This window comes from Somniosus microcephalus, chromosome 11, assembly GCF_052327205.1.
Source record: "Somniosus microcephalus isolate GS21.2 chromosome 11, FLI_Smic_1.0, whole genome shotgun sequence".
NCBI lineage: Eukaryota > Metazoa > Chordata > Chondrichthyes > Squaliformes > Somniosidae > Somniosus > Somniosus microcephalus.
The window spans coordinates 239,230,909-239,243,593 of NC_140997.1; the positions used below are offsets into that span (position 1 = coordinate 239,230,909).

The following is a 12,685-nucleotide window of genomic DNA, read 5'->3' on the forward strand; positions in this document are numbered from 1 at the left end:
CGGTTGAGGAAAAAGGAAGACATGTCGGAAGCACTGGTGTGGAAGGTAGCATCGTCAGAGCAGATGCGGCGGAGACGGAGAAACTGGGAGAATGGAATAGAGTCCTTACAGGAGGTGGGGTGGGAGGAAGTGTAGTCCAGGTAGCTGTGGGAGTCAATGGGCTTGTAGTGAATGTTGGCCAATAACCTATCCGCAGAGATGGAGACGGAGAAGTCGAGAAGGGAAGGGAAGAGTCGGAGATGGACCATGTGAAGGTGAGGGAAGGGTGGAAATTGGAGGCAAAGTGAATGAAATTGTCTAGTTCAGGGCGAGAGCAGGAAACGGCACCGATACAGTCATCAATGTATCGGAAAAAGAGGTAAGTGAGGGGACCCGAGTAGGACTGGAACAAAGATTGTTCCACATAGCCCACGAAAAGGCAGGCATAGCTAGGACCCATGCGGGTACCCATGGCAACACCTTTGATTTGGAGGAAATGAGTGGAGTTAAAGGAGAAGTTGTTCAATGTGAGAACAAGTTCAGCCAGGCGGAGGAGGGTGGTGGTGGATGGGGACTGGTCGGGCCTCTGTTCAAGGAAGAAGCGGAGCGCCCTCAGGCCATCCTGGTGGGGGATGGAGGTGTAGAGGGATTGTACGTCCATGGTGAAAAGGAAGTGGTTGGGGCCAGGAAACTGGAAACTGTTAAAGTGACAGAGGGCGTCAGAAGAGTCGCGAATGTAGGTGGGAAGAGACTGGACAAGGGGAGATAAGATAGAGTCGAGATAGGAAGAGATAAGTTCCGTGGGGCAAGAACAGGCTGAAACGATGGGTCTACCAGGGCAGTCCTGTTTGTGGATCTTGGGAAGGAGGTAGAAGCGGGCTGTGCGGGGTTGGGGAACTATGAGGTTGGTGGCAGCGGGGGGAAGATCTCCAGAGGAGATGAGGTCAGTGACAGTCTTGGAAACGGTGGTTTGATGTTCGGTAGTGGGGTCATGGTCCAGGTGGAGGTAGGAGGAGGTGTTGGAGAGTTGGCGTTCAGCTTCCGTTAGGTAGAGGTTGGTTCGCTAAACAACAACAGCACCACCCTTGTCAGCAGGTTTAATGACAATGTCGGGGTTGGATCGGAGAGAATGGAGTGCTGCAAGTTCAGAGGGAGGTAGGTCGGAGTGAGTGAGGGGAGCAGAGAAATGGAGACGGCCGATGTCGCGGCGGCAGTTAGCAATGAAAAGATCTAGAGAGGGTAAGAGGCCAGGGGGAGGGGTCCAGGTAGAACGAGAATTCTGAAAGCGGGAGAAAGGGTCAGCTGTGCAAGGGGAAGACTCCTGGCCAAAGAAGTGGGCACGGAGACGAAGGCGGCGGAAAAAGAGTTCAGCATCGTGCCGAGCTCGAAATTCATTGAGGTGGGGGCGTAAGGGGATGAAGCTCAGGCCTTTGCTGAGGACTGATCGTTCGGGGTCAGAGAGGGGAAGGTCAGAGGGGATAGTGACAACGCAGCAGGGTGAGATTGGGAGAAAGGGGGTAACACAAAGAATTCGACCCAACACAATCGTCGCTAAGCAAAAGGAAAAATATCTGACATATTGGGCAGAAACAACAAAAACCCAAAGCAAACTCAATTGCTACTTGGCCCTAAACAGACAATACAACATAGCTGATTACCTGACCATGGTAAAGGATAACAAACTGAGAAGAACCTTGACAAGGTACAGACTTAGCGAACATAGCCTAGCGATCGAAAAAGGCAGACACAGGCAGACCAGGCTGCCAAGAGAGGACAGGATATGCTCTCACTGCAGTCAGGGAGTGGTGGAGACAGAGATGCACTTCCTCACAGCTTGTGGAAAATATCAGTAATCTTGTTGTACGGGGACCCTTGGGTCAGAGCGATCATAACATGATCGATTTCTCACTCGAAATGGAGAGCGAAGAAATTGACTCAGAGACTAAGGTCCTGAATTTAAACAAGGGGAATTATGATGCCATGAGACGGGAACTGAGTAGGTCTGATTGGACAACGTTCCTGGGAGGACTGGAGGTAGATAAACAATGGCAAACATTTAAAGATAGAATGACAAAATTGCAAAAATTGTTTATACCAATCTGGCATAAAAGGAAATCTAAAAAGGTGACTCAACCGTGGATAACAGGGGAAATTAGAGACAGCATAAAATCCAAAGATAGGGCGTATAAAATAGCCAAAAAAAGCGCCAGAGCGGAAGATTGGGAACAGTTTAAGATAGAGCAAAGGAGGGCAAAGGGCATGATCAAGAGGGGCAAAATAGCTTACGAAAACAAGCTGGCGGAAAATATAAAAACTAACTCCAAAAGCTTTTATAAATATATCAAAAGGAAAAGACTGGTGAAAACCAAAGTTGGTCCATTGCAGTCAGATACGGGGGAATATATAATGGGAAATAAGGAAATGGCAGATCAACTAAATGCATACTTTGGGTCAGTCTTTACGAAGGAAGACACAAAAAACCTCCCTGGGATATCGGGAAAAATAGGGACATTGGCAAAGGAGGAACTGACGCAAATCAATATCTCTAAGGATATGGTGTTAAGGAAGCTAAAGGGATTGAAGGTGGACAAATCCCCAGGGCCTGATAACATGCATCCTAGGGTACTGAAGGAGGTGGCCCTAGAGATAGCGGATGCACTAAGGATGATTTTTCAGAATTCATTAGACTCGGGAACAGTGCCGATGGATTGGAGGGTAGCTAACGTTACCCCACTATTCAAAAAGGGGGGTAGGGAAAAAGCAGGTAATTACAGACCTGTAAGCCTTACATCAGTTGTGGGCAAAATGCTGGAGTCCATCATTAAGGATGAAATAGCGGAGCACTTAGCAAATGGGGACAGGATAGGACAGAGTCAACATGGATTTACAAAGGGTAAATCGTGCTTGACTAATCTATTGGAATTTTTTGAGGGAGTAACTGGTAGAATAGATGGGGGAGAGCCAGTAGATGTGGTGTACCTGGACTTCCAAAAGGCCTTCGATAAGGTCCCACATAAAAGATTAGCATGGAAAATTGAGGCTCATGGGATAAAGGGGAAAGTTTTGGCGTGGATAGGGAACTGGCTGTCAGATAGAAAACAGAGAGTTGGAATAAACGGCTCATTTTCTGAATGGCAGGCAGTAACAAGTGGGGTACCACAGGGATCTGTCCTGGGCCCCCAGCTGTTCACAATTTACATTAATGACCTGGATCAGGGAGTCGGATGCAGCATTTCCAAATTTGCAGACGACACTAAACTAGGAGGGGGGGTGGGCTCAGAGGAAGAGACCAGGAAGCTCCAGAGCGATTTGGACAGACTGGGCGATTGGGCGGATAAATGGCAGATGCACTATAATGTGGACAAGTGCGAAGTTATCCACCTTGGGTGCAGGAACGGGAGGGCAAATTATTATTTAAATGGCAATAGATTGGGAGAGGGGGAAGTACAGAGAGACCTGGGTGTTCTTGTACACCAGTCACTGAAGGCGAGCATGCAGGTGCAACAGGCGGTCAAGAAGGCAAACGGTATGCTGGCCTTCATAGCAAAAGGGTTAGAATACAGGAACAGGGATACCTTGCTGCAGCTGTACAGGGCACTGGTGAGACCACACCTCGAGTACTGTGTACAGTTTTGGTCGCCTCATCTGAGGAAGGATGTTCTTGCCATGGAGGGGGTGCAGCGGCGATTCACCAGGCTGATACCAGGAATGGCGGGAATGACCTATGAGGAGAGACTATGTAGTTTAGGGATGTACACACTGGAGTTTAGAAGATTGAGAGGGGACCTCATAGAAGTGTATAAAATTCTGACAGGTCTAGACAGACTGGATGCAGAAGGAATGTTTCCCTTGGCGGGTGAGAACAGAACTAGAGGACATAATTTAAGGATAAGGGCTAAACCATTTAGGACAGAGATGAGGGGGAATTTCTTCACTCAGAGAGTGGTGAACCTGTGGAACTCATTGCCACAGAGGGCAGTGTACGCCAGCTCATTAAATATATTTAAGAGGGAATTAGATATATTTCTACGGGCAAAAGGGGTTAAGGGTTACGGAGAGAAGGCGGGGACGGGATACTGAATTAAAGGATCAGCCATGATCTCATCGAATGGCGGAGCAGGCACGAAGGGCCGAATGGCCTACTCCTGCTCCTATCTTCTATGTATCTATGTATCTATGTATCAGGGAGAATTTCTACCAAAAATTCTCACAAATATGCCCTGATTTCAGAAATCTGAATGACAACCAAAAACTCCCATTCCTACTGGGGGAGGAGAGAAGCTGTATAACACTGGCGGCACACTATGTTACAGCTTGCCATGAACAGAGGGACAACCAGTAAACTAAGAAAAGAATATATATAAACAATGCGAATGTATATTTATACACTCAGGGATATACCTGTTTATACACTGTATGAATAGAACTGCGTTTATGTGCTAAACCATAAATGTATTTTGATGCTTTGGCAACATAAGATGTAACTTATCATGCCAATAAAGCGATTTGAATTGTGAATTGTGGGTCAGAGGAAAGTGAAGGGGAAGAAGGTTCCGGAGGGGCTGTTTCTTTACCTGTCCTATTACTATCTCGTCTCACCTTGAATATCTCAATGTCTCTTCTTTCATCCCCTCCCCCATTTCCCAGCCCCCAAACTGCCTTTTGTTTCATTTCCTGCCTTTTCTCTCAGTCCTGACGAAGGGTTTCGACCCGAAACGTTGACTCTGTTTCTCTCTCCACGGATGTTGCCTGGCCTGCTGAGTTTTTCCAGCATTTTCTGTTGTTATTTGGGATGCTTCCTAGGTTACTGAGGGAAGTAAGGGTGGAAATTGCGGAGGCTCTGGCCACAATCTTCCAATCCTCCTTGGATATCAAAGTGGTGCCAGAGGACTGGAGGTTTGCAAATGTTACACCCCTGTTTAAAAAAGGGGAACGAGATAAACCCGGCAACTCCAGGCCAGTCAGCCTAACGTCGGTAGTGGGGAAACCAGAGGCCAGTCAGCCTAACGTCGGTAGTGGGGAAACCAGAGGCCAGTCAGCCTAACGTCGGTAGTGGGGAAACCAGAGGCCAGTCAGCCTAACGTCAGTAGTGGGGAAACCAGAGGCCAGTCAGCCTAACGTCAGTAGTGGGGAAACCAGAGGCCAGTCAGCCTAACGTCGGTAGTGGGGAAACCAGAGGCCAGTCAGCCTAACGTCGGTAGTGGGGAAACCAGAGGCCAGTCAGCCTAACGTCAGTAGTGGGGAAACCAGAGGCCAGTCAGCCTAACGTCGGTAGTGGGGAAACCAGAGGCCAGTCAGCCTAACGTCAGTAGTGGGGAAACCAGAGGCCAGTCAGCCTAACGTCAGTAGTGGGGAAACCAGAGGCCAGTCAGCCTAACGTCAGTAGTGGGGAAACCAGAGGCCAGTCAGCCTAACGTCAGTAGTGGGGAAACCAGAGGCCAGTCAGCCTAACGTCGGTAGTGGGGAAACCAGAGGCCAGTCAGCCTAATGTCGGTAGTGGGGAAACCAGAGGCCAGTCAGCCTAACGTCGGTAGTGGGGAAACCAGAGGCCAGTCAGCCTAACGTCAGTAGTGGGGAAACCAGAGGCCAGTCAGCCTAACGTCAGTAGTGGGGAAACCAGAGGCCAGTCAGCCTAACGTCAGTAGTGGGGAAACCAGAGGCCAGTCAGCCTAACGTCGGTAGTGGGGAAACCAGAGGCCAGTCAGCCTAACGTCGGTAGTGGGGAAACCAGAGGCCAGTCAGCCTAACGTCAGTAGTGGGGAAACCAGAGGCCAGTCAGCCTAACGTCAGTAGTGGGGAAACCAGAGGCCAGTCAGCCTAACGTCGGTAGTGGGGAAACCAGAGGCCAGTCAGCCTAACGTCGGTAGTGGGGAAACCAGAGGCCAGTCAGCCTAACGTCGGTAGTGGGGAAACCAGAGGCCAGTCAGCCTAACGTCGGTAGTGGGGAAACCAGAGGCCAGTCAGCCTAACGTCGGTAGTGGGGAAACCAGAGGCCAGTCAGCCTAACGTCAGTAGTGGGGAAACCAGAGGCCAGTCAGCCTAACGTCAGTAGTGGGGAAACCAGAGGCCAGTCAGCCTAACGTCAGTAGTGGGGAAACCAGAGGCCAGTCAGCCTAACGTCGGTAGTGGGGAAACCAGAGGCCAGTCAGCCTAACGTCGGTAGTGGGGAAACCAGAGGCCAGTCAGCCTAACGTCAGTAGTGGGGAAACCAGAGGCCAGTCAGCCTAACGTCAGTAGTGGGGAAACCAGAGGCCAGTCAGCCTAACGTCGGTAGTGGGGAAACCAGAGGCCAGTCAGCCTAACGTCGGTAGTGGGGAAACCAGAGGCCAGTCAGCCTAACGTCGGTAGTGGGGAAACCAGAGGCCAGTCAGCCTAACGTCGGTAGTGGGGAAACCAGAGGCCAGTCAGCCTAACGTCGGTAGTGGGGAAACCAGAGGCCAGTCAGCCTAACGTCGGTAGTGGGGAAACCAGAGGCCAGTCAGCCTAACGTCGGTAGTGGGGAAACCAGAGGCCAGTCAGCCTAACGTCAGTAGTGGGGAAACCAGAGGCCAGTCAGCCTAACGTCGGTAGTGGGGAAACCAGAGGCCAGTCAGCCTAACGTCGGTAGTGGGGAAACCAGAGGCCAGTCAGCCTAACGTCAGTAGTGGGGAAACCAGAGGCCAGTCAGCCTAACGTCGGTAGTGGGGAAACCAGAGGCCAGTCAGCCTAACGTCAGTAGTGGGGAAACCAGAGGCCAGTCAGCCTAACGTCAGTAGTGGGGAAACCAGAGGCCAGTCAGCCTAACGTCAGTAGTGGGGAAACCAGAGGCCAGTCAGCCTAACGTCAGTAGTGGGGAAACCAGAGGCCAGTCAGCCTAACGTCGGTAGTGGGGAAACCAGAGGCCAGTCAGCCTAATGTCGGTAGTGGGGAAACCAGAGGCCAGTCAGCCTAACGTCGGTAGTGGGGAAACCAGAGGCCAGTCAGCCTAACGTCAGTAGTGGGGAAACCAGAGGCCAGTCAGCCTAACGTCAGTAGTGGGGAAACCAGAGGCCAGTCAGCCTAACGTCAGTAGTGGGGAAACCAGAGGCCAGTCAGCCTAACGTCGGTAGTGGGGAAACCAGAGGCCAGTCAGCCTAACGTCGGTAGTGGGGAAACCAGAGGCCAGTCAGCCTAACGTCAGTAGTGGGGAAACCAGAGGCCAGTCAGCCTAACGTCAGTAGTGGGGAAACCAGAGGCCAGTCAGCCTAACGTCGGTAGTGGGGAAACCAGAGGCCAGTCAGCCTAACGTCGGTAGTGGGGAAACCAGAGGCCAGTCAGCCTAACGTCGGTAGTGGGGAAACCAGAGGCCAGTCAGCCTAACGTCGGTAGTGGGGAAACCAGAGGCCAGTCAGCCTAACGTCGGTAGTGGGGAAACCAGAGGCCAGTCAGCCTAACGTCAGTAGTGGGGAAACCAGAGGCCAGTCAGCCTAACGTCAGTAGTGGGGAAACCAGAGGCCAGTCAGCCTAACGTCAGTAGTGGGGAAACCAGAGGCCAGTCAGCCTAACGTCGGTAGTGGGGAAACCAGAGGCCAGTCAGCCTAACGTCGGTAGTGGGGAAACCAGAGGCCAGTCAGCCTAACGTCAGTAGTGGGGAAACCAGAGGCCAGTCAGCCTAACGTCGGTAGTGGGGAAACCAGAGGCCAGTCAGCCTAACGTCGGTAGTGGGGAAACCAGAGGCCAGTCAGCCTAACGTCGGTAGTGGGGAAACCAGAGGCCAGTCAGCCTAACGTCGGTAGTGGGGAAACCAGAGGCCAGTCAGCCTAACGTCGGTAGTGGGGAAACCAGAGGCCAGTCAGCCTAACGTCGGTAGTGGGGAAACCAGAGGCCAGTCAGCCTAACGTCGGTAGTGGGGAAACCAGAGGCCAGTCAGCCTAACGTCGGTAGTGGGGAAACCAGAGGCCAGTCAGCCTAACGTCGGTAGTGGGGAAACCAGAGGCCAGTCAGCCTAACGTCAGTAGTGGGGAAACCAGAGGCCAGTCAGCCTAACGTCGGTAGTGGGGAAACCAGAGGCCAGTCAGCCTAACGTCGGTAGTGGGGAAACCAGAGGCCAGTCAGCCTAACGTCGGTAGTGGGGAAACCAGAGGCCAGTCAGCCTAACGTCGGTAGTGGGGAAACCAGAGGCCAGTCAGCCTAACGTCGGTAGTGGGGAAACCAGAGGCCAGTCAGCCTAACGTCAGTAGTGGGGAAACCAGAGGCCAGTCAGCCTAACGTCGGTAGTGGGGAAACCAGAGGCCAGTCAGCCTAACGTCGGTAGTGGGGAAAGTTTGAGATAATGATGTGGGAGAAAGTTAATTGGCACTCGGTAAAGTATCGGCTAATAAATGACATCCAGCACGGGTTTCTGTAAAGCAAATCGTGTTTTACTAACTTGATTGAGTTCTTTGATGAAGTAATGGAGAGGGTTAATGAGGGTAGGGCAGTTGATGTTGTGCATATGAACTTTTAAAAGGCGTTTGACAAAGCACCACATAATAGAATTGTTAGCAAAATTGAAGCCCATGGGATTAAAGGGACAGTGGCAGGGTGGATCCCAAATTGGCTAATGGACAGAAAGCAGAGAGTAGTGGTGAACAGTTGTTTTTCAGACTGGAGGGAAGTGTACAGTGGTGTTCCCCATGGGTCGGTATTGGGACCACTGCTCTTTTTGATATATATTAATGATCTGGACTTGTGTGTACAGGGCACAATTTCAAAGTTTGCAGATGATCGAAACTCGGAAATGTAGTAAACAGTGAGGAGGATAGTAACAGACTTCAGGAGGACACAGACAGACTGGTGAAAGGGGCAGACACATGGTAGATGAAATTTAATGCAGAGACGAGTGAAGTGATACATTTAAGGTAGGAAGAATGCGGAGAGGCAATATGAACTAAACAGTACAATTTTAAAGGGGGTGCAGGAACAGAGGGGCGCATGTACACATCTTTGAAGGTGGCAGGACAAGTTAAGAACATAAAAAATAGGAACAGGAGTAGGCCATTCGGCCCCTCGAGCCTGCTCCGCCATTTAGTGAGATCATGGCTGATCTTCTACCTCAACTCCACTTTCCTGCACTATCCCCATATCCCTTGATTCGTTTAATATCCAAAAATCTTATTCACCTCTGTCTTGAATATCTCAACGACTGAGCCTCCACAGCCCTCTGGGGTAGAGAATTCCAAAGATTCACCACCCTCTGTGTGAAGAAATTTCTCCTCATCTCAGTCCTAAATGGCTGACCCCTTATTCTGCGACTGTGACCCCTGGTTCTAGTCTCCCCAGCCAGGGGAAACATCCTCCCTGCGTCTACCCTGTCAATTCCTGTAAGAATTTTGTATGTTTCAATGAGATCACCTCTCATTCTTTTAAACTCGAGAATATAGGCCTAGTCTACTCAATCTCTCCTCATAGGACAATCCCCCCATCCCAGGAATCAGTCTGGTGAACCTTCGTTGCACGCCCTCAATGGCAAGTATATCCTTCCTTGGGTAAGAAAAAGAAAGACTTCATTTATATAGCGCCTTTCACGACCACCGAACGTCTCAAAGCACTTTACAGCCAATGAAGTACATTTGACGTGTAGTCACTGTTGTAATGTGGGAAACGTGGCAGCCAATTTGCGCACAGCAAGATCCCACAAACAGCAATGTGATGATGACCAGATCATTTTTTTAATGTTGGTTGAGGGATAAGTATTGGCCAGGAGGCCTAAACTGTCCACAATGCTCCAGGTGTGGTCTCACCAGGGCCCTATATCATTGCAGTAAGACCTCTTTACTCCGATACTCAAATCCTAATAACAACAGAAAATGCTGAAAAAACTCAGCAGGCCAGGCAACATCCGTGGAGAGAGAAATAGTCAACGTTTCAGGTCGAAACCCTTCGTCCCTCCCTCAAATCCTAATTGCTTGCTGTACCTGCATGTTAACTTTCAGTGATTCATGTACAAGGACGCCCAGGTCCCTCTGAACACCAAAAGATTTGCCAATCTTTCACCATTTAAAAAAATACACTGCTTTTCTAAAGTGGATAATTTCACATTCCTCCACATTATATTCCATTTGCCATGTTCTTGCCCACTCACTTAGCTTGTCTATATCCCCATGAAGCATCTTTGCATCCTCCTCACAACTTACATTCTCACCCAGCTTTGTATCAACAACAAACTTGGACATATTACATTTGGTCCCCGCATCCAAATCATTGATATAGATTGTGAATAGCTGAGCCCAAGCACTGATCCTTGCGGTACCCCACTAGTTACAGCCTGCCAACCCAAAAATGACCCGTTTATTCCTACTCTCTGTTTTCTGTCCGTTAACCAATCCTCAATCCATGCTAGTATTGCCCCCAATCCCATGAGCCCTAATTTTGTTTAATAAACCACTTATCGAATGCCTTCTGAAAATCCAAATACACCACATCCATTGGTTCCCCCTTATCTATTCTGCTAGTTACAACCTCAAAAAACTCTTAACAGATTTGTCAAACACGATTTCCCTTTCATAAATCCGTGTTGACTCTGCCCAATCCTATTTATTATTTTCTAAGTGCCCTGTTACCACATCCTTAATAAGAGATTCTAGCATTTTCCCCACTACTGATGTCGGGCTAACTGGTTTCTCCCTCCTTTCTTAAATAGTGGGGTTACATTTGCTACCTTCTAATCTGCAGGAACCGTTCTAGAATCTATGGAATTTTGAAAAATGACAACCAATGCATCCACTATCTCTATAGCCACCTCTTTCAAAACCCTAGGATGTAGGCCATCAGGTCCAGGGGATTTATTGGCTTTCAGTCCCATTAATTTCTCCAGTACTTTTTTTTACTAATACTAATTTCTTTCAGTTACTGACTCAATGGGCTAAAAATTGAGTAGCGCCCCACTTCGCCGGGGTGCTACTTTCAGCGCCCCCCAAAAATTAGCGCCCCAGCGCCGGAAATTAACTGGTTTCGCACCAAGAGGGAAGCGGGGCGCTACTGGACGCACCTCGCATCCCTCTTGGGGCGCTGAGAGTCAATATCTGGGTGCTACGTGCCGCGGTATTGCAGGCCTTCCTCCCATTCTTAAAGGGGAGGGACCTTGCGCAGCGCGACCCAGCACCCAGCTGGGCCCCCGGGGATCGGGAGTGCCGGCAAAAGAGCCCGGCACTCGAAGTGCTGGGCTCTTGGAGCGCAGCCGGCACTTCGCGCGGGGTGGGGGGGCGCGTTGGCAGGTGGCCAGCAACAAAAATGGTCACCCCGCACCTTGCCTTTAACTTGCGCCTCCCCAGGCACAGGTAGGTCCCCCTGACCCCGTTGGACATAGCATCCGGTGGTAAGTCAGGGGGCGCTCCCGAAGTTCACAGCTGGGGCACAAGCAGGGCACTGCACACGCGATGGGGTAATCGCCGGCGGCGCAGCGTTGTGGGACACTACCGGTTAGCGCCAACACTAACCTCCCACTGAATTTCATGGGAGGCGCAAAGCAACCGAATTTTTACCCCAAGACTCTTTAAGACAGACACACAGTATTTGTTTAATTTGTCTGCCATTTCCTTATCCCCCATTATAATTTCTCCTGTCTCAGCCTGTAAGGGACCCACATTTACTTTCGCTAATCTTTTCCTTTTTAAATACCTATAGAAGCTTTTACAGTCTTTATATGTCTCTCGCTAGTTTACTCATTCTATTTTCCCTTTCTTTATCAATTTCTTGATCCTCCTTTGCTGAATTCTAAAATCCTCCCAATCCTCAAGCTTGCTACCCTTTTTGGCAAAATTATAAGCCTCTTCCTTTGATCTAATACTATCTTTGACTTCTCTTATTAGCCACGGTTGGACCACTTTTCCTGTGGGGATTTTGTGCCTTAAAGGAATGTATATTTGTTGTAAATTATGTATTAATTCTTTAAATGCTATTCATTGCTTCTCTACTGTCATACTTTTTAATGTAGTTTCCCAATCTACCTTAGCCAACTCGCCCCTCATACCTATGTAGTTTGCTTTGTTTAGATTTAAGACCCTAGTTTCAGATTTAACTAAATCAATTTCAAACTCAGTATAAAATTCTATCATATTATGGTCACTCTTCCCTAAAGGCCCCTTTACTACAAGGTTATTAATTAACCCTTTCTCATTGCACAATACTAGATCTAAAATAGCCTGTTCCCCAGTTGGTTCCTCAACATACTGATCTAGAAAACTATCTTGCATACATTCCATGAATTCGTCCTCCACACTATTACTGCACATTTGGTTTCCCCAGTCTATATATGTAGATTAAAGTCCCCCATGATCACTCGATTACCCTTGTTACATGCACCTCTAATTCCTGATTTATACTCTGCCCTACATTACAACTACTGTTTGGGGGCCTATAAACAACTCCCACCAATGTTTTCTGCCCCTTGCTGTTTCTTAACTCCACCCAAACTGATTCTACTTTGATTTTCGGAGCTAAGATCCTTTCTCTCTACTGTCTTTATCCCATCCTTTATTATCAGGGCTACCCCGCCTCCTTTTCCATTTTTTTATATCTCTTCTAAAAGTTAAGTATCCTGGAATATTTAGTTCCCAACTCCGAAATGGCTATTAGATCAAACCTCTTAATTTCTATCTGTGCTATTAATTCATCTATTTTGTTGTGAATGCTTCACGCATTCGGATATCGTGCCTTTAGCTTTGACTTATTTCTATTTTCCCTGATGTCACCTTAGTCACTGATGCCC

The 12,685-nt window shown here is 49.1% G+C and overlaps 1 protein-coding gene across 1 annotated transcript in view; it reads left to right on the forward strand.

The window, feature by feature from the left end:
• LOC147111379 (6-phosphofructo-2-kinase/fructose-2,6-bisphosphatase 4-like) overlaps nucleotides 1-12,685 on the forward strand; it is a 135,960-nt gene that overhangs the window by 104,951 nt on the left and 18,324 nt on the right. The window lies entirely within an intron of this gene.